Source organism: Dendropsophus ebraccatus, chromosome 4, assembly GCF_027789765.1.
Source record: "Dendropsophus ebraccatus isolate aDenEbr1 chromosome 4, aDenEbr1.pat, whole genome shotgun sequence".
Lineage (NCBI taxonomy): Eukaryota > Metazoa > Chordata > Amphibia > Anura > Hylidae > Dendropsophus > Dendropsophus ebraccatus.
Window position 1 is genome coordinate 92,876,005 of NC_091457.1, and position 22,978 is coordinate 92,898,982.

At 45.7% G+C, this 22,978-nt stretch overlaps 1 protein-coding gene across 1 annotated transcript in view; it reads left to right on the top strand.

Moving 5' to 3' along the window:
- The first annotated feature begins 318 nt into the window (after positions 1 to 318).
- Positions 319 to 22,978, top strand: part of MVD (mevalonate diphosphate decarboxylase) — a 183,147-nt gene continuing 160,487 nt past the window's right edge. The window contains exon 1 of the mRNA XM_069966284.1: positions 319 to 383. The gene's annotated coding sequence lies outside the window, so the exon portion shown is untranslated. The remainder of the gene's footprint in view (positions 384 to 22,978) is intronic.

The following is a 22,978-nucleotide window of genomic DNA, read 5'->3' on the forward strand; positions in this document are numbered from 1 at the left end:
CCAAGTAAATTACCTGTTTCAGATCGCTTCGAAACAAGCTAGGGAAGCATAACTCTACTACGGGTGTATGTTCGCGGTTCGTACACATTCGGCCGCATGTTGATTTTTCCCACGCCCAAAGTTTCAGCCGCACATGTACGACGGCGTACGAAATGCGGCCGGAATCGTACGCAGTGTGAACATAGCCTAACTGTGCAACTTCTGTACGAGGATAGAAGACCTTGGCCATGTGACCAATGAGAGAGTCCCTAATACAACTTTTTTCCCCAGGTTAACAGGAGAGAAGTCATTGGAGTCTGGCCCAACCAAGCCCAGCAAACTGTGCACACTATCCAGTTACTGCTCCTGCTGGTGAGAAGTTTCCAGTAAGAATAGCTAAGCTAGTAAGTTTGCTATCTTTCCAGTAGTGTAGTTACTGTGTTCCTGTTGTTGTCATCAGTCTGGGTCCTTCTGTGGTGATCCGTGGTGCCTTGAAGCAATTTGGCAAGACCTTTTTGCTTGCTCCACACCTTTAATGATCTTGCCAACATTAGCAACCTGATAACCACCATGTTGTGATCATATGTGTTGGATGCCCTACTACAGGTTATCATGTCAAACCCAAGAGTAATCTTCTCAAGCTGTATCCAGAGTTAGGGTGCCTTTACACAGAGAGATTTATCTGACAGATTTTTGAAGCCAAAGCCAGTAATGGATTTGAAAAGAGGAGAAATCTCAATCTTTCCTTTATGACGTGTTCTGTGTTTGAAGGAGACCTGTCACCCCCCGTTGCGGGGGTTACAGGCTCCCGACCCCCAGCTAGATCACCTTATACTGACCTCATCTCGCCAGTCCTGCTGGCGAGAAGCCGGCGCGCATGCTGTGGAGATAGGTCCGGCGTCCATAGAGAATTAATGGAGCCGTGCGCACGCTGCAGAGATTAGTCCGGCTCCATTCATTCTCTATGGACGCCGGACCTATCTCCACAGTGTGCGCGTCGGCTTCTGACCAGGATATCTCCGTCCTGGGACCGACTCTGGGAGAGGGACTCGGTGGGATGAGGTCAGTATAAGGGGATCTAGCTGGGGATTGGGAGCCTGTCACCCCGACACAGAAGGTGACAGGTCCTCTTTAGGAGTCTGTTTCTGGCCTTTGGTATCAATAATCTGTCAGACAAATCTCTTTCCGTAAACGCACCATAAACTGATCGGTGAAGGCCTCGTCCTATGGGGGGATAATCCGGCACAGCCACTGCCAGATCAGCAGGTAGTCAACTTCTAGTCATCTAGAAGTTCAGGTATCCTTGTTTACCAACCGGAAATGCCTGAAATTCTGATATAATGAAGGTTGCACTCATTTCTGTTAAAGGGGTGTAAAGCATTTATTCACTAAATAACACACATTACAAAGTTATACAACTTTGTAATGTATGTTATTTAAGTGAAATGCCACCTTTCCCATGTTTCCCCCCACCCACGCTAGACCCGTGTGGTGGGGGGACCCGTGTGGTGCATTATACTTACGGAATCGCTGTTGACCCCGGCCGCCATCTTGGGACAATGACGTCATCTTCAGGAGTCCGGCCGGACCGCTCCAGCCCTCCCTCATGCCGGCCCCCCTCCAGCGCGTCAACAGCTGCTCAGCCGCGATTGGTAATCTGGTTCCTCTAAGCAATGGTGTCACTGTACCTTTCCATCTATCAAGTGAAGTGCAAATCTACTACTGGTAAATAAAAATGTAAAAAAAGAAAAACGTCAAATTAGAAGCTTTGAATCATGGTGACAGGGCCAGACAAAGGCCAATTTTACAATAGTATGATAAGGGGCATTTTTCTGCTCTATAAAGGACACAAATCCTAGTGACCTGAGCGATACGATAGATTACGATAGTTCAGGTCAATCAACTTGCTTTCAGCCATATTAGAATCTCCAAAGATAGGGTGGGTTCATACTGAGGAATTCTCACGGATAATGTCTGCGGAATTCCGCAGTATGTCCGCGCGCACGGCCACATGCCTTTCCGCCGGCTTGGGTTTTCAGTGCTCTAAACCTATTGGAAGTGCTCTCAGGCACCATATCTATAGGTATGATATTATGAGCTGAAAAATCCATATTGTGTTTTTCTAAATAAGGCTTGATAAACCTTGTTTTAAGGATCCCTTTTTCATATTAATACAGTGGCTACTCAAGTTGCATAAACATATTGTAGCGACTTCCACAGTGTATTAAATAAATGACATATCGAGATTGACATATAAGGGTATGTTCACACTGGAGAGAGGCGTCAGAATTTCCCCACGGAATCACACCTGCATCAGTGTCTCTATGGAAGGACCTGTGCGCCTCCACTTCCATCGTTCTTCACTCAAAGAATTGACAGCCCGTGAGCCCTTCCATAGAGACACTGTGGGACACTGAAGCAGGTGGGATTCCGCAGGTGATCTCTCAAAATTTTGCTGCTTTTGCTCAGTGTGAACATACCCTTAAGTGGTTTTGTAATGTGAACTGTTCTCCTGTAACTAATGACTGAAACGTAGTAATACCATCAACTATAGATAGAAACCATAAACATTGTTTATTTCAACATCTATATGATCCAGGATTATGTTTCTTGGTGTTTGTGATTTTATGTTGCCTCAGCTGACTGGGTGCAAGCACGTTTTTATGGTAGGGGCTCTCCGGAAAGTAAAACCTGGTGTAGCAGGGAAATGCTCTTTAAGCAGTGGGATTTGTTCTAAAATAGACCAATGTTTTTTTTTTATAAATAGTTTTTCTCTCTTTATGTTCACAGTTGTATGTGGTCAAAAAGTTATTTTTATATCTGAAGTGTCTGCTTCATTATTAGAACTGGCTGTACAACGTTCTAAACATTCATTTTAAGATGGTTCACTAGCCTTATCAAAGACACCTGAGATTAAAGGCTAAGTATATATTTTTTTATCTTTTGGCTGTTATTTAGTATACTTTGGCGGCGGTCATTGCGATGATGGCCATTGGTGTATTGTTCAAATTCAATCTTAAAGGGAACCTGTCATCCCCCATGCCGGGATAACAGGCTCCCGACCCCCCTCTAGAGCCCCCTATACTTACCTGATCGCGCCGGGTCCCGCTTCTTGATCCAGTCCGGTGGCGGAGATTTCAGCGCCCGAAGCCCGGCGTGCGCGCTCCTGAGATGCCCATAGAGAATGAATGGTGAGTCTGATGCTCCATTCAATCTCTATGAGCGTCGGACTAATCTCAGGAGCGCGCGCGCCGGGCTTCGGGCGCTGAAATCTCCTTCATTGGACCGGATCTAGAAGCGGGACCCGGCGCGGCCAGGTAACTATAGGGGGCTCTAGCGGGGGGGTCGGGAGCCTGTCATCCCGGCACGGGGGGTGAAAGGTCCTCTTTAATGATGTGTAGTACACCAGAGGCTTAGTTTGGCACCTGCCCACAAGTGATTTATTATATGTTTTACAAGGTAACATTTACTTATGTGAAACTATGCTTAGTATTCCCTGTACCAGTCTAACTGTCAGGCAGAGAATGGGTTACATTGCCTCAACACACACTACACAAACTGTTAAGCAACAGTGACACCTACAGTCTTTAGTGGGTAATGCTTTAGGTATTGTAAACCTTCCATCTCTTTCCAGAACTTGCTGGCACATAGGTGGAGCAGGCTCCACACAAAACCCTGGCTGTAACAGGAAGTAGGGTTCAGTCTGTTCAGTTCAGTATTCAGTGTAGCTGGTTGCTGTTCTGTGAGCAGGCCAGTCAAGGCCTAGTCAGCCAGACAAGCCTGTCTGGTGCTGATAAAGGGGAAAGAGATAATGGAGAAGGAGGAGAAACTAAACCAAAGAAGAAGAAAAGCAGGAAGTGAGAGAGTTCTTTATGATTATCTACAGAAACAAAAGGTACTTCTCTACTGTTAGTGGGAATCCTAAGGTCAGAACTATGCAAGTGGACTTGAGTATGCTGGGTAACAGAGCTAACTTAGGGCTTTAAACGATCTCTTTCTGGGATTCAAAGGGGAGGTTGAACAACAACCTTTAAATTGGGCTGATATGGTTCCCTGGAGCGCTGTATAAAGCTCTTGGAGCAGCTGCGGCATGTACCGGCTGTGGCTGCTGCAGGAGCTTTATACTGGAGAAGAATGAGTTTAATCACTTGAGCATGTGACAGGTAGGAGGAGGGGAGGAAGTCATCTGGGCAGCTCGCCTTCCGTGTCTAGTCTCCGCTCTCTGCCTGTCAATCATCCCCTCTGAGTGCGCTGACAGGCAGAGAGCTAGGGGCAACTGAGCCAGTTTCCCTATACACCATGTTTGATAAATCTCCCCCATGGAGTAAAAAAACCCACAGCTAGCCATATCTAACTAATCCATATCTAACTAATCCATGCAATGCCACACATCTCTTCCAGGGAGAGATGTGTCACTCAAGGCCCGTAGTTTGAGCAGCATGAGACAGCTGTCAGGTTCCCTTCAAACCTTAAAGGAGCCAGCTTTAAATCTTTCTTTATTTATGTTTTACATTTCCTTCCTTTGTAGCTTCCTGCATACATGAAAATCAGCTGGAATAAAAGACTGATAATAACATCTACTTTTAGAGTAATGGAAACTGCTGTACATGATCATAAAGTTTAACCGATTAAATAAGTTATTCTGTAGGTAGGTTTCACATCATATACAATTTTATTTGTCTCTACTACTGATTCTAATTTTATCCTCTTTTGTCTTCAGAACAACTTTGAGACATCATGATGCATGAGATGACTCATTCTGCCTGCTGGGTCATGGATGGCCAAGCAGATGATGTCTATGGTTGTTTATAAGAGATTTATTATGAGAGCCACTCTGATTCACCCAGAGCTCCCTTTGATTACAGAACTGAATGCAGGGGTGTAACTAGAAATGGCTGGGCCCCATAGCAAACTTTTGAATGCCCCCACCCCCAGCCATCAAGTGTAGTCACCAGAGACCTTTACTGCTGTCATTGAAAGCGTTACTGTCATTGGGTATGTGCACACTGAGTATTTTTGACGGAAACTCTGTTGCAGAATGCTCAGCTCGTGGACTGCGTCGGGAGCGCATCTCCACGTGTCTCCGCCCTCCGTCCAAAGAATGAACTTTATCATGCTTTGGATGGATGAAAGAATCCGCCCTTGCAAAGAATGGAGTCTATGACACGGGCGAAGACGCGTGCCCACCGCAGTCCGCGAGCTGAGAATTCCGCTATGGAGTTTCCATCAAAATTACTCAGTGTGCACATACCCATTTGGAGTAACCTATGCCACGTCTAAGACACGTCAGAAGTGACTGATCACAGTGGGTGCTGAGACCTGCTGCAATCCTGAGATACAGCCAGGAGACTAGGGAGTGTGCAGCAGTGTGTTCCAACCGCCAGATGGTTGAATGTCCAACTCTTTCACTCCAGACTCTAGTGAACAAGTGGGATTTGATTAAGGATAGCTTCACACGTAACTGATCGGCAGCGGATCCCTTAATTGTCATTCTGAGTAGGAATACATACTCGCTGTGAGTATGTAAATGCCGGCCCCCTTAATCTGAGTATGTTATCCTATTCAGAATGACAGTTAAGGGACCCGCAGCCGATTTTGCACCATCAAATCCACTGCGGATTAGTTGCTGTACGCGTGACGCTACTCTGACAGCGGGAAAAAGACGCATTCTCCCACGTTCTTCCCCGACCCCACCCATGGCTGTATCTTGGGAACATATCGGAACTTCAATATGTGTTTCGGCACCTGCCTTGACAAAGGGAGACACTGAAATGCACATTTGGGAGGGGCTTGTGTTGATCCAGGGCATACTGATATATATTCCAAAACGAATACAGTCTTCAGCGGCATCAATGCATTCCAAAGAGTTTATTATGTGTTTCTCCAATAGACAACACTGTTATGCTTGATTACTATTTTCCACATTCATTTTGGAAGTGGTCGCAAAAATTGAGTGACGCAGGAGTTATCCAATAGGAAACCCTTCTTTAAAACAGTGTGGCATTACAATGGACTTGTATTCTATCTGATTGCCTCTCTGTATAAGAGGTATGCTCATGACATCAGACCTTCCTAATGATTTCTAATCACATTTCCTTACAGTGCATGGCATTGGACTTGGCATTGTTTCTTAGTAATTGTGCCTCTCTATGGCCCATGATATGATGCTCAGATGCTACTTCTGTATCAGTCATAGTGCATGATCAAGGTCAGAAGAATTGTTTAATGTCTTTATTTCACATTTAGGCTCTGTTCCTACACAGTATTTTTGTTCACACACTGTTGTAATTTTATGAAGGGCCGCCATTTAATGGCAAAAAACGGCCATTGTTTAAAAAAAAAAAAAAAAAGAAAGATAATTATTTGACTGTAAATCCACTCAATTTCAACCATGTGTGCACATAGCCTTTCTGTGTTTTCAATCCACTCCAGGTTTTGGTTGCAAAATACTGACCAAAATACCATGTGGGAACATAGCCTCATAATGCATTTCAAACACAGTGGAAAGCACACCATTTCTTTACCAAGAGCCTTGCCATATTACCAATAATACCAGCAACATTGCATGGCTATCAGTTTTATTATCAACTTTATTTTAAAGGAGAAGTCGGTGAAATTTTATAATTAAAGTATTGTACTGCCCCCCAAAGTTATACAAATCACCAATATACACTTATTATGGGAAATGCTTATAAAGTGCTTTTTTCCCTGCACTTACTACTGCATCAAGGCTTCACTTCCTGGATAACATGATGATGTCACGACCCGACTCCCAGAGCTGTGCGGGCTGTGGCTGCTGGAGAGGATGATGCCAGGGTAACACTGAGGGACACAGGGCACTGGAGGAACACTGAGCATAATTTTTCTTAGGTTCACGCTGAATTTATGCAGTGCATCATAGCTATTCTTCAAATCCCACCAAAAGGAGGCTGAAGTATCCTGTGATACAGTGCAGCAGGTAACTTTAGCTGGTGACTATGCTCAGACTGTTTCCTGCTGGATTACAATGTTTCACAGGACAAAATAATGCAGCAAACCACATTACTGAGTCCAGGTAAATTACTGTATATTACTGGAAGTAGCCTGAACAATCTCTAGTTTACTATGTTGAAGTCTATGGGGGATCTCCATGCTACAGTATGAGCACTAGCTGCATTCACATGTGAGTATTGTGTGTCAAAGCGACTCTGTACCCACAATCTGCCCACCCCAAACCACTTGTACCTTGAGATAGCTGCTTTTAATCCAAGATCTGTACGTTCGGCAGGTGATGCAGTTATTGACCTTAAAAACAACTTTTAAACTTGCAGCCCTGAGTCAAATGGCCAGGGCTTAGAGAATCTGTGCCCTAAGTTTGCACCACCCCTCTGTCCCTCCTCCCCACCCTCTTGATCATTAGGAATGCCCCTAGAACATTTTCTCCTGTCTGAACATTGCACAGGTGCCTTAACGATACAGCTAGAGATGAGCGAACCTGGAACATGCTCGAGTCCATCCGAACCCGGACTTTCGGCATTTGATTAGCGGTGGCTGCTGAAGTTGGATAAAGCCCTAAGGCTATGTGGAAAACATGGATATAGTCATTGTCTGTATCCATGTTTTCCAGACAACCTTAGAGCTTTATAAAACTTCAGCAGCCACCACTAATCAAATGCCGAACGACCGGGTTCGGATGGACTTTAGCATGATTGAGGTTCGCTCATCTCTAGATACAGCCCATGTGCTGACAAAAATGATGAATAGGAGACAATCTGCCTGGAGCATTTCTAATGATGAGGAGGGTGGGGTGGAGGGACAGAGAGGGTGTGCTAGCCTAATGCATACGCAATCTGATGCTGCGTTTACACAGAACGATTATCGTGCGAATTTGCACGAAAACGATCGAATTCGAACGATAATCGTACGTGTAAACGCAGCGAACGATCGAACAACAAGCGAGAAATCGTTCATTTTGATCTTTCAACATGTTCTTAAATCCCCGTTCGCAAAATATTCGCAGATCGTTCCGTGTAAACAGTCGTTCACCGATTTTACTTATATGCGAGATAGGCTTAAACGATCGCAAAACGATTTTTCCGGATGATATATCATTCCGTCTAAACGATAATCGTTATAAAAAAAAATAGTTACTTCAAAATCGTTAATCATACGATCGGGCGAATTATCGTTCCGTATAAACGCAGCATAAGTCATGGCCGTTTGGCACAGGGCTGCTAGTTTCAAAGTTGTTTTTTTAGGACAATAACTGCATCACCTGCCAAGTGGACCGCAGGACAGATCTTGGATTAAAAGCAGCTATCCGAAGGTACAAGCAGTTTGGGGGGTCAGATTGTGGGTACAGAGTCACTTAAAGGCCCTGTTACACAGAATAATTATACGCCGTTATGGCCAATAATCGTCCTGTTTAAGGGTACGTTCACACATACCGGATCTCCAGAGGATTTCTCTCTGCGTATTCGCAGCGAGATCCGCTGCAGATCCCTGCCCAGTAAGCTCTATGGGCAGACAAACTCGCAGCAGGATGCACATCCCACTGCGAGTTTGTCCGCAGCCCGCCCCCCTTAACCCCCGAGGCTATACTTCACCTGGTCCCCGCTCCGGCTTGCTTCAGGACTCCCGATGTCTTTACGTCCCGCCCAGCCAATCAGTGCGCTGCCCCGCGGCAGTGCACTGATTGGCTGAGCGAGACGTGCCGAGAACCCCTGAAGCAAGCCAGAGCCCCCGAAGTGATAACCCCCGAAGCAAGCCGGAGCCGGAGCCGTCTTCTTATCTGTGACTTATATTGCAGCAAGTCAAGTTTAACCCCTTCACTACTTTCCTCCAGATTTGTTGTGTTCTTGTATCTCTGAACTACGACTCCATTATTTCATTTTGCATGTGTTACTTAAAGGATTATTTCCATTCTCATCAAGTTATATATCAAACTGATTAGTAAGGTCCGACCTCTGATCTTGAGAAAGCGCACAAAATTATCTCCATTAAATTTCTTCATTAACATCTATCTACCAGTGACCAGACATTTATTACAAATCCTATGTAGCTGAGGGACCAGTACACCTAAGGAACAGCAACCTCACCTGCTCAGGTGTCCACCAAGAGATTTATAACCTGCCAATGCCATCTAGTGGAAGTAGTCTATAATGACAAATGCTGCATAAGGAGCGGGACAAATGTTGAGTGGCACTACAGTGCTGCGGCGATACTGCTACATCATGCCGTGCAAGGAAACAGTCCAGGACAGGCATTCACTGTCCATGTTGTCCATGATTCATGGACAAACACGGAATGTGTGAATGCAGCCTATATGGCTATGTTTACACAACGTAAGTTCCGCAGTAATCACGGCCGTTGTTGCAATGGCCGTGATTAGTGCTGAACTTACATTGTGCTAAAGGCTGAGAGAATCCCAGACGGAGTTTATACACATAGTACACACTTGGGCTGGGATCCCTTGCGGCATGAAAAACTGACATGTCAGTTTTCTGAGGCCACTATTCAATGAATAGCGGCCACAGAAAACCCTGTTAGTTCACACGATGGAGTGTGCGGCTCTAGCCGCATACTCCATTGTGTGCAGCGGGGAGTTCTGATGCGGGCATGCACGGATGCGCTAAAGATCATCAGGCCGGTACTACTGGCTTGGATGATCTTTTCTGAGATCGGACGTTCCATGACCTGGCTGTTCCATGAACAGCCAGCCTCATACAATGCGTGAACATGGTCTAAGGCTGCACGGAACATGGACGTGGAATGCCTGTAATAGAGTCCCCCCGCCGGGGCAGCATCTATGATAAGTTGCTGGGAGCAGGGGAACCATATAAATATGCGCTGCGCTGTAATGACAGGCGAATATTCTATGCAATATTAGATACCAAAATCACCCTAGATGCTGATTATGTGATAAGTGTCAGACAGGGGTGCCTGGGGCCCACCAGTAGATTTTATTCTGGTGGTCTAACCTATAACATTATGTAAATATTACCCGTTCAAGTCAGTGCTTCAGTGCTACTGGGTTTTCATTCCATACACTCCCAGAAATCAAGTTCAGTTCTGCTCAGTATCCATTCCATGTCCAAGTCTATTCACTTTCAAATTTCTCCCCCATTCAGTCAAGACCTCCACAACCACTGGGTGTGTTGCATAGTTACAAAATACTGCTAAATAGGAGCCCACACACCTACTTTTTATGAGGAGGGCGACTGCTTAGTATTAGGCTGTGTCTACACTGCATTTTTAAAAACTGTTTAAGGCTGGGTTCACACTGCGTTTTTGTAATCCGTTTAACTTATACGTTTTATGGAAAAAACGGATGCAAAAACGGATGCAATTGTGTATCATCTGTTTGGATCCGTTTTCCATTGACTTCCATTATTTAAAAAAATGGATCAAAACGGATGCGTGTTTTTTTACGTACAGAAAAGTAGTGTCAACACTACTTTTCTGTACGTTTAAAAAAACACATCCGTTTCGATCCGGTTTTTTTATAATGGAAGTCAATGGAAAACAGATCCAAATGGATGTCACACAATTACATCCATTTTTGCATCCGTTTTTTCCATAAAACGTATATGTTAAACGGATTGCAAAAACGCAGTGTGAACCTAGCCTAATAAAATAAATGTGCATATTACAACACATGCAAATGATATCAACCGGGACAATGCAGTGGCCAACTTTGCAAATATATCTGCAATATACTAAACAATATACAATACATAAAATAAGTACCATGAACAGGGTTAACTGGTGCAGTTCCAGTAACAACACGCATACAGTTTGCACAACGCAAGGAATCTGAAGTTATACCATGTCACTAATATGAACTTCATGAGGGGTGAGGCACCGTGTATATATGCCAGCCTTTCAAAGACCACCACCTTTTCCACTATATTTATCCAGGTTGCCTGTCTCGGAGGACGTTTACAAATTCACCTCATGGTGATGGCTTTACCAGCCAGAAGCAATGATTCCCTGATAAACATGCAGAGATGGTGTGAGACTCTGTATTTTAACATGCATTTTCTGTTTTATTGGTGAACTTCCATGTCTCTTACTGAGTTCACTGATCAAAAAAAAAAAGTATGTTCAGGGTATAAACCCACACACCGTATATGCAGCGTATTTACTGCTGCGATACGCAGCAAATACGCAGCAAACATGCAGCAGATTAGATCTAAATAACTGAACACAGCATCAAATCTGCCCCATCAAATCTGCTGCTTATTTGCAGCGTATCTGCTGTGTATACGGTGTGTGGGTTTGTACCCTAAAAGATGCTACAAAAATAGTCAGTGTGAGGACAGTCTAAGGCTGCATTCACATGTTCTGTGTTCTGCATGGTTAATTGATAATTTACGTTGTGTGAACTTAGCCTAACATTGTATCTTTTCTGCATACTGCTGGAAAGTGGTAGTATCAGTAAACATGGATGTGATTTTAAGTGAATTTTATCCCATTTTCTGTGACATGTATATGATTACTTTTCCCAGTTAACACTCATCTGTACCTGCAAAAATAATACTGGTAAATGGAATTCCCTAGATCAGTGATTTTCAACCAGTGTGCCGCGGTTGAAAAAAAATTAAAAAAAAGGTGTGAATAAAGTGGATATTCTTTTTGGAAGTGCGGTCTCCTACATCTTCTTGAACACTAGTGTGCCGCTACACATGGTCGGGTGTGCCGCGGGGAAAGTTCGTCTTACTACACTACACAGCAGCAGAGTGGGCCCCTGATCGCGCTATCCGTGAAGTCCGCCGCGGCGCCGCCCCCACGCCGCACTTAGCTTTCTGACCCCTGCCCTGTGTGCGTACGTACGCTGCGTCTGTACGCTGCTCCAGGTGGGCGGGCATTGAGACGCAGCGCAGCGTTGAGAAGAATCACGTCTGGCATCAGTCAGCTGTACCGTGCACCGCCGTCCGCCGCCCCTGCCGAAGACAAGGTGAGCAGCCCAAAACAGCAAAGCAGAGGAGCTGCCTGTGCCTGTCTAACATGTAAGTTGAATTAGGCACTGGGGGGACCCGAACAGCTTAGGGCTGGAGGTAGGGGAGGCTGCCTGGCAGTAAGACTGGGCCCAGCGCACAATGATTATTGGGGCAGGGCCAGGCTGCATAGGGGGGCCAGATGGCCATATGTTTATAAAGGGCAATAAGTAAAAAAAAAACAAGATGTTAATGGGGAGAGGGGGAGGGGTTGTGACCTGACCTCCCCTATAAGATCAGCACCTTCCTCTCCTAACATCCTCTGTGCTGCTGTGATCCTGTGACCTCCCCTATAAGATCAGCACCCTCCTCTCCTGACATCCTGTGCTACGGTGACCTCCCCTATAAGATCAGCACCCTCCTCTCCTGACATCCTCTGTGCTGCTGTGACCTCCCCTATAAGATCAGCACCCTCCTCTCCTGACATCCTCTGTGCTGCGGTGACCTCCCCTATAAGATCAGCCCCCTCCTCTCCTGACATTCTCTGTTGGAGTTCCCCATTCTGGCCAACAAAGCTATTTTGACATTGCTCCCATTTTCAACCACATATCTATGTGAGCTGGGCTTCTCAAGCTTGACTGCGATAAAAACTAAAAACAGGGAGAGACTGACAACTGTTGAGGAAGAGCTTTGTGTGTCTTTCCGCCATTCCTGCCAGGATATCCCTTTTGTGTTTATCGTAACAGGAGTGAGTATACATACATTTAGAATCTATATTATTAACTATATGTATAATATGTACTGTTTTAGTGTCATTTTGTCCCATTTTGGTTGGTGGTGTGACCCGGGATTTTTTAAGTATAAAAAGTGTGCCGCGGCTCAAAAAAGGTTGAAAATCACTGCCCTAGATAGTACAAGCCCCCCATTTATTGCTCCCACCAAAGTGCCCTATACAGCAATAGTGGTGGCTCAATGGAGTTCTAGGACCCTCAATTATGCTGCACAAAATAATAGTACACCCCCACCATTTTTTGCAGCTATTGCTGACTTTCTTCCCAATTAATAAAGCTGTAGATGTTTTGCCTACGTAGTCAGTCTGATGTACAGTAGGTAATATTACCACTTACTGGATCAATGTGAAGCAACCATTAGACGGCTCTCTTACTGGAAGTGATTCTTTATATATACAGGGAGATATATGATATGTACACAGGATATCTATACAGAGGAGAATCCAAGATTGCAGCAGTAAGAGGTCATGACGTATTTCTATCTACTTAATGAGGGAGAAATCCCAGTGCTCAGGAATAGTCTTACTGGAGAAGCTACCAATGTTATGTGGCGGCCACCAGGGATTTTTAAAAGGCTTTTTATAGAATACTGTTATTTTTATGTTGGCTAAATTTGTCTCCTCCACTTAACTCCTATAAAAGTTTAATGTATCTATCCTGGAAAGTATTGACTGAAATTAAATAGCTGCAAGGATAAGCAGCAAGCGGGGAGGGATGCTTTAAGGTCATTAGAAAGGTCTTTTAAACAACCTCAGAACAAGAAATCCCAACATGGCACGCTGGCTTGCTAGGGAATCCCTTTGCGTGTTGGGATTTTACATTTCCTAAAAGATTGATAAGAATTCCTGGACATTATGTTGTTGAAGAATCATAAGCTTTACTTATGCACCGTTACATCATAAAAATAAAACCCTCTGTGGCTATATTATGTAGGTCCTTCTTGTGCTGCCAAAACAGCTTTGGCTAGAGATGAACACGCTGGGGTTCTTCCGGACCCAAACATATAGCATTACCAGTGGCTGAAGAAGTTGAATACAGCCTTAAGGCTGCCTGGAAAGCATGGATGCAGCCATAGGCCGGGTTCACACTACACAAAACACTGGACATTCTGTGACCCAGCCGTGCCACAGCAACTCCAGTGTCAGTGAAGTTCATACTGGCTGGATGAACTTCATGTGTGCTGAATCGGGGTGCGGGTGCACCTGCATCTCAATTAACCTTAGTCTCCATAAATTAAAGTGAATGTGTTAAACTAGATTTTGTTTGCTGATTGCACCTATATACTGATGCATTTTATTTTTTTCTAATATGTTTCTATTTTCTAGTTGTACTTTTTTTTTTTTTTAAATACATTATTATGGGGGCAGCCAGATTGCCTTAGCTGTTTTTAACAGTATCTTGTGATATCTATCTATGTGTAATGCTGAAAGTGTTTGGCGTCCTCGCCGGCCGCTAATCTGCCAATTGGTGAGTGCCCTTGCATTTTTCTATGTGTGGATGATTTAAGGACTGTATACTCTATCCTCAGCAAGAGAGCACCACATTTTTCCGTTTAAGGGAATACTCCACCCATCCAGCCATATGTCCTAGCTTCCTAGTAGTAGTGCCGGTGTCTGTATCTTTTCAAAGACAGTATCTTGTGATATGCTTTACAGCAAGCCTCAAGGGAATAGGAACAATAAGCATCTTCATGCCCTGTTCTTTGTATGGGGCAGGTTTGTAAACATGCTCTGCGCCCTGTGCAAAAGTCATTCTTTAGGGAAGGGGATATTGAGCTGCTATTTCCTATGAATATACTGGTGTCACATTTCCCTCTAATTCTGTACTTATCACATTTTAACAGTCCACTCCATATCATGACAAACAGAACAGGAAATCTCTGCTTAGTTGTAGGCTTAGTGGTTAGAATGAAAACTGAAGATTTTTATGATTATAAATGTATAATATGTATGTATAATAATGTAAAATAGAAAATAAGAAAGAAAATCACCATCACCCCAAAAAACAAGTTTAACATTAAAAAATGATTTAAACAATAGGGCATTTTCTGATTACACATCCCTTATAATTAATTAGTTCAGACATTGCTAATTGCAATTACTTAATACTAAGGCAGAAATACATCATAAATTTACAATTAATAACCTGAATCTCTCAACACATGCTTATTGCTGTCTAATTAGAGGTTCTGCAAATTATTTAATATTCTTTAAATTCCTCACAATTTTAAGATATTTATTTGTTGGTTACTGGCAATGTACACCAATGACTGTTTACATATCGGAACATAAAGGGTGGGAAAGAATGGATGCATAATGCTTACTTGAAAATGTTACAGGTAGATTGCACTGCTAGGAAATATGAAATATGCTGAACCCAGCAAAACATTGGAAGCACTTCTATTAATACCATTTACTGGCCCCTTGCTGATACTGTCAGTCAGCAAAAGAGAATTCTGGCCAATAAGTCGGGTTATACCTCGCTTCACTGAGCTGCTATATATTGCATAAAATAAGCTATCTCCTATACATGGCAGAAAGAGCTAATTTAATCACACCAGTTTTACACGGAATGAAAAAATCTGGGCCTTTGAGCATAAAATGTGGTGTTTATGCCTCTGTTAATGATGTGCCTCATTAGACAAGGGGCCTAGCAGAATTTGTTTTGCTAAAGATAGCTATAAAGGTGACCAACCAGGAAGAAGTGTAAAGTTAGATGAGAGTGGCTAACACTGTAAGTCTAGTCACATGCACCAGATTTATCATACATAGTGAGTCATTGTGATAAAATTGGCACTTCTTCAGACCGCCTGGTCTAAGTTTGTGCTGTCTAAATATTAGAGGACTGGCAAGCCTGCCCCGAAAGTATCAGATACTCTTAGCAATGTAGAAGATATCCTGCGGTGTGAAAGAATCATCCTAGGGGGCTCGGGGGTATGTATTTAGTCAATGTCAGATTGCCAAACTCTTCATGATCTTTATTCTGGGCTTCTATGTGATGAAGAAAAATATGTTAGACGAATTGTGCACAATGAAGCATAATGCTACAGTTATGATTTTTAAGTCTCTGAGTAATCTCTATCTATAGGCACAGCTATTATTTTTACTAGGGAATGGGCATATAGGGCAGTGTCTTACTGGGGTCAACACCTGGCCAGAAAGAAAATAAAAAGGTCCCCCCCCCCCATCCATGTTTTTTCACCAAGAGCAATGGGGGGGGGGACCTTTTTATTTTCTTTCTGGCCAGGTGTTGACCCCAGTAAGACACTGCCCTATATGGGGGGGGGGGGGGGGGGGATTTGCTTTAGTCACCCATTAGGGAAAAGCTGGGTCCTATATGCCCAGATTCAGATGTGATGTCCCACCACAGGTGTTATTAGTTTATACACCCCTCGCAAAGTTTTACTTAAGTTTTACCAATAGATGTCGCTATTGTTTGTATATGCACTTGTATATTGCACAGCTGTAGTAAACAGGGGGTTATTGCTTGTTTATGATCTGCGCTCCAATAAGAGCTCTCTTCCTCACCTATCTCTATTCTCTTTCTTCTCTTTATACTTTCTTCTCCACCACTCACAGAGCACATTAAACCTCCTGTAGGAAGTTGTCACAGGAAGTACACACCCACATTTAGTGTTCTTTATTTATTTTCTTATGAATAATACCACAGTTATTAAATACAAAATGCCATAACTTACATCATAATAACCCATTTACCTTGGTTTGGTGAAATGGTACTTCCTTCTTGAGGACCCCCTAAAATATCGCAGGCTCGACATTCATTTCGTCTGACGTCCTGCCAAGAGATGTCCCCTAGGACGCCCGGACTTGTATTGAATACTGCACTATCCCCTTAGGGCTCTCCCCCTCCGCCCCCTAATCCAATCATCCTCTTCTATTCTATTCTCCCCAGACCCTTGTTGATCATCCCGAACCAGTGCCAAATCACACCTTTTCTCACAAACACTCTCCTCCATACCTTTGTAACCATCTCTCCAAAGATTTCTTCAAAATCAACCTCAGTTCCCACTCTCGAGATCATTCACTCACCCGCCTTTGCCCCCTGAGCCAACGGGCCACTCTATACCACACATTCCGGAGACCTACTCCACATTTATCATGAAGAATCGGCCACCTTTGCTGGCCACCCCTTTCAGCTAACAGCCATAGTTCCCCCTGGCATATCACTGTGGGATCCAGCTCCACTCACCCCTCAGGAGTGGGCAGTCTATTATTTCTTTATTGCCAATTATATCAACCAAGTTCTAACTGGTCCACAACCTCTCTTAGGTCCCTTCCAACAACAATTATTCTCACTTCCAAGCATAATTCAGCTCTTATTTATTTGGTTTTCTCCCCAAAGGGCATAAGTGAGGACTCCCTCTCACTATACCCACTAGTTCTTACACAATCCTAATCCCCCAGCCTTCCAAGGATCATCCCTCCAGGTTACTCACACTTAGTGAGTCTTACCCAAGTCTTAGTAGAGGATACAAGACAAGACGGTCCCTACTGTGGTCCAGCTGGGCCCTGACTCTGCCAGGTCCCCCTCCAGTCAGTGTCCAGTGTAGTCTAATCAGGAGTGTGTTAGTGGACGGACACACATGGGAGAAAGAAAGACTTTTCTTCTAGGCGTTATCTTTGTTCCAACTATGCAGTGCTAAACTTCTTGAGAGAGGACAAGTAAGAGATCACCCCAACCCACGCCGTGAACATCTCTAAAAGTGCTGGACAGTATCCTGAAACAAGAGGAACTGATCCGGATAGAGCAAAGTTTCTACAAGCCTACGTACTCTTATCTCGCAGGGCAGGTGTAACCAGGTAATTTGGACACCTTACCTTTGCTTACCTCAGGTAACAAGGTTTGGAGCTCGTGTGACCCTAATAGGATGGGTCACCCGACACGGTAGGGCAACAGGTGGTACAGCGAGAACAAAGGTCGAAACACGGGCGCAAGTAGACTTCTATTTTCAAGTATTCTTCAGTATTCTACTTCTTCTACTTCTAAAGTTCCGCCACAGCACACTTCTACCCTGGGTTGGCACTCTCAGCACAGACTTCTCTCAGTCAGCTTAGCTCTTCTACTCCAAAGGCTCTTAGCGCAGATTCTGCTCTGTCATGTCTGCAGTGTATGATCAGCTATTGTACAAAGTATTCTCACAGTAAAGAAGATTTTATTTATGATAACAGAACTCAGTGATTATTTTACCGGCACCTACATGGTCACTACTCCATCCTTGGGTCATCTTCCCTTTCTGTGGGTGGCGGTACTGATAGTCCGGGTGGGTCACAGCTCCATTCCGGACCACCGTGATAAGTACCCAAGGGACCCCCTCACAGCCCGGCAGGTCACCGACCACAGGGCCAAGCATATAGCCAGCCACCTTAAAATAATAGCAGGTGTGCCTCGATACCTGTGTTCCCCACTGGCACTGGCGTCACGACAATCTACCACCTGGCTGTGCTATATCTCGACCAACCCCCACCGTAGTGGCGTCACCCAGCACCATCTGACAAATGACCGGTCAGAATTTGTGGCTTTGGGCCCACACCAACAGATATCTGACAGATTTTTGCAGCCAAAGCCGGGAACAGACTATAAACAGAGATCAGGTCATAAAGTAAAGACTGAGATTTCTCCTCTTTTCAAATCCATTCCTGGCTTTGGCTGAGAAAATCTGTCAAATAATCTGTCAGACATCCATTGGTGTAATAGGACCCTTACTGTTAGCCCAGAAGAGGCATATCTATAGTGTAGTACAAGTCCTGTTGTCACTTTACCGTGGTACAATGGGGCACAGTATCAGTTCCCAGCATATTACAGATCCCAGTAAAGGCCTCCAGCATGTTACAGATCCCAGTATCAGGCCCCCAGCGTATTATAGACTCCATTATTAGGTGCCTGTTGGCAGTGACATAGAAAATGGAAAGAAGGAGAGAGGAGAATGAACTCTGCTTCCTGTGATAATCAGTTATGTGGACAGAGAAGATAACTCTGCTTGCTGGCAGTGAAAAGGGTATAAGGAAAGTGATGTTTTTTGTCAACATAACTAATTATCACTGCCAGCAAGCAGCTTCAGAGTTCATTCTCTTAACTCTGCTTGCTGGCAGTGGCAGAAAAGGGTAGAGGGAGAGTGAAAAGGAGAATCTCTGAAGCTGTGTGCTGGCGGTGATAATCAGTTATATGGATAAAGCAGATGATTAAGATAAATTATTACATTGCAGTTACATCCAGTGACTTACATAGAGGTCTTCTATAAGTGACTCCCAGGGGGCATCTTCTCCAATCTCTGTCGCTTGCTTTTCCTTTTCTTCTCCATCTTCCCCAACCATCATAAAGCCTTCTTGTGGAATTTTGTGTCTGCAAAATCTGCCACACAAACATTTTAGGCTCCTTGTTCCAGCACCATCCTCATCTCTTAGAGTTGTATTGCTCCACACTGTAACAGTGCCCACTTTGTGCTCCCATGTAGTATTTAGGCCCAGTTGGGGCCCTTAAAAAGTACTTTGGCCCTCCTGTACCCTCACACATAATAATTGGGTCCCTCTGTCTTCCCCCCATAGCTGAGCAGGGCTATGCTGTTTCGGGGTGTTGCCCCTTATCAGTGTGGAGTAGGATTCTAACTAGGTGGGAGCAATGCCTAGTAAAGTCAGCTGAAGGAAAGACTGTCAGCTGTTGAATGAAGGGAAACACCCCGAAACAGCTGTCTGTGAATTGATACCTGGCTTTGGTTTTTCCCTTGTCATGTCATTGGAATCGTAAATTGAGTTGGATATCGACTAAAGGGTCCACTTAATATGGTGGTTTGGGTGGTCTCCCAACAGGAGCCACCCCTTGGATAGGCCCTAGGGGGCAATACACCTAGGATTTCCCTGTATTGAGCACTTTTGATTAGCAGCCTGGTCAACCTGAGATCAGTGATTTGTTTACCGTATTAACATGAACTGTCATTGGCCGCACATCTCACAGATGTGCAGCTAATAACAAAGCTGAAATCAGCTAACAAGTGGGTGTTTTCTAATACCTGGCCCTTTTACAGGGACCGATTATTGGCTAACTTAGCATTCCTAAGTGTAACGCCTGGAGTAGTGGATCCACTGGACCGTCACCAGCGATGGCACTAACCTCACCAGGGAGCGGAGTCTAAGGGGCCGCTGGCTTTCACCAGAGCCCGCCGCAAGGCGGGATGGACTTGCTGCGGCAGGCGACCCCCAGGTCGCTACCCCTGGCTTGGTTGCTAATGACGGCAGGCGAGGCGTGGCAGGAGCAGTAGGCAGGAGCGGAGGAGAGGTGAGGCGCCCCCAGGGGCCGAACTAGCAGCAGCGCCGGGTCCCTGCACAAGGACCCCGGCGGCTGCATGGGGCAGGAGGAGGTCGCGGCGGCGGCCCGGAACACGGAACACGGAACAGTCCTGACCCCAACTAAGAATCTTCCCGGTTCTCCAGTCCAGCTTAGGGGCATGTAATTGCAACCAAGGGAGTCCCAGGAGGATGGTGGAAGAAGAATGGGGCAGGACGTAGAAGGAGATCTCCAGATGTGAAGTGCCCACCTGGAGGACTAGAGGTGCAGTCTGGTAGTGCACATGGTCGGTAAGAATCTCGCCCGTGACCGAGGAGATAGTCAGGGGTCTGGCTAGTGGGGTCACGGGTAGCCGCCATCTCTGGACCAATGTAGCTGCAATAAAATTGCCTGCTGACCCAGAATCGAGAGAGGCAGTAGTCTGGTGAGTTTGTCCTGAGGGTGTCTGGATGGAGACTGGCACAGACAACTTTGGAGAGGTGGCATTCACACTTAGGGAGACCTCTCCCACCGGACCTAGGTGCTGGCGTTTCCCGGACGCTTGAGGACGTTGGGGACATCTCAGCCGAAAGTGATCCGAACCACCGCAGTAGAGGCAGAGATTCAGCTCCAGACGACGAATTCTTTCATCAGGCGTCAGGTGAGCCCGTTCCACCTGCATAGGAATCTCAGGAGTTGACTGGGACACCAGAACGTCAGGATTCTGGAAGACCGGCGCCAGCTGGTGATGGCGACGGGACAGGCTTAGTCGCCGTTCATGCCAGACCTCCTCCTCTCTCTCAGAAAAACGAGTATCGACCCAGGTGGCCAGTAGGATGAGTTCGTTCAGGGAGGTAGGTAGGTCTCGGGCGGAAAGCAAGTCTCTCACCCGACTGGACAGGCCCTTCTTGAAGGTGGCTATTAGAGCGGCCTCATTCCAGTCTAATTCTGCCGCCAGGGTGCGGAACTGGATGGCGTAGTCACCAACAGAGGAAGTTCCTTGGGATAGGTTGAGGAGAGCAGTCTCAGCCGAAGACGCACGGGCAGGTTCCTCAAAGACAGAGCGGAACTCGGCCAGGAAAATTCGGAGATTAGCAGCCACAGGATCATCACGGTCCCACAGTGGTGTGGCCCAGGCCAGAGCTCTACCTTCCAATAGGCTGATGATGAAAGCCACTTTAGAGCGCTCGGTGGCAAACTGACTGCTTAGAAGTTCAATATGCATGGTGCACTGAGTCAGGAATCCTCTGTACAACTTGGAGTCACCAGAGTATTTGCTTGGGAGAGCCAGTCGAAGTGTAGAAAAAGCAGCAGGAGGTGGTGTGCTCTGGGCTGTAGTATGCTGCTGTAAGGCGGCAGTGAGTTGCTGGATCTGCTGCGACTGTTTCTGGATTTGTTGAGCCTGTAGGGCGACCACTCGGGCGACTTCGCGGATATCAGGCACCTCGCCGGGATCCATGGTTGGAGCCTACTGTAACGCCTGGAGTAGTGGATCCACTGGACCGTCACCAGCGATGGCACTAACCTCACCAGGGAGCGGAGTCTAAGGGGCCGCTGGTTTTCACCAGAGCCCGCCGCAAGGCGGGATGGACTTGCTGCGGCAGGCGACCCCCAGGTCGCTACCCCTGGCTTGGTTGCTAATGACGGCAGGCGAGGCGTGGCAGGAGCAGTAGGCAGGAGATAGTGCAGGCAGAGGATAGTAGACGTGCTAGCAGGTGGCGGACAGGACTCAGGAACAATGGGAAGGCAGCGGGCAAGGACTAGGGACAAGGACTGGAGACAGGAACAAGGGACAAGGACTAAGGTCAGGAACAACAGGGAGCTGGGCCAAACGCTATGGGAAGCATATAGAGGCTCCAACACCTGTAGTGGGGCAGGGTTGGAATTTATAGGGAGTGATAGTGTGCAACACCAATTAGGGGCGGACTGGCCCTTTAAATCCGAGACAGCCGGCGCGCGCGCGCCCCCGGAGGCGGGGCCGCGCGCGCCGGCCGACACAGACGGAGACAGGAGCGGAGGAGAGGTGAGGCGCCCCCAGGGGCCGAACTAGCAGCAGCGCCGGGTCCCTGCACAAGGACCCCGGCGGCTGCATGGGGCAGGAGGAGGTCGCGGCGGCGGCCCGGAACACGGGACGCCGCCACGGCCGTGACACTAAGAACGTTTGTTAACGATAATCGGCCTGTGTAAAATGGCCTTTACGTAGTGCTATGGTCAGATTTACGTGGCATCTGTGTATTTTGGTGTGTATTCCACACATATTACCCCCAAATGTAGGTGCCCAAAGCTCCTTCAAACAGATGTCCCATTGTTTAGATGGTATCTACATTGTTTAGATGCTGCATCTACATGTGTTCCCCTTTGGCTTGTATAGAACTTGGAAGGTATACATTATCAGCATGGTATCCCATGCAGTACAGGTTTCCTTGTAGTCCAATGCATGCTGCCTTGCAGATGGGTGCAGTAGTGTATGAGTTCATTCCAGTATGCTGCATTGGCTTAAAGGGATTGTCTAACAAAAATCTTTTTCTTTCAAATCAACTGGTGTCAGAAAGTTATAAAGATTTGTAATTTACTTTTATTGAAAAATCTCAAGTCTTCCAGTACTTATCAGCTGCTGTATGACCTGCAGGAAATGGTGTTTTATTTTCAGTCTGACAGTGCTCTCTGCTGACACCTCTGGTCGAGAAAGGAATTGTGGGGATTTGCTGCAGCTCTGGAGAGTTCCTGTCTTGGCCAGATATGTCAGCAGAGAGCACTGTGTCAGACTGACCATAAAACAACATTTCCTGCATGACATACAGCAGCTGATGAATATGGGAAGACTTGAGATTTTTTAAAGAAGTAAATTACAAATCTATATAACTTTCTGACACCGCTTGATTTGAAAGAAAAAGATTTTAGCTAGACAACCCCTTGAAATTTCAGTCCTGCCCTTGTCCCTCACCCATAACCATGTCCATGTCACAGTATTTGCAACTTATGAGAATGATAAGTCTCTTGAACTAATCTCTC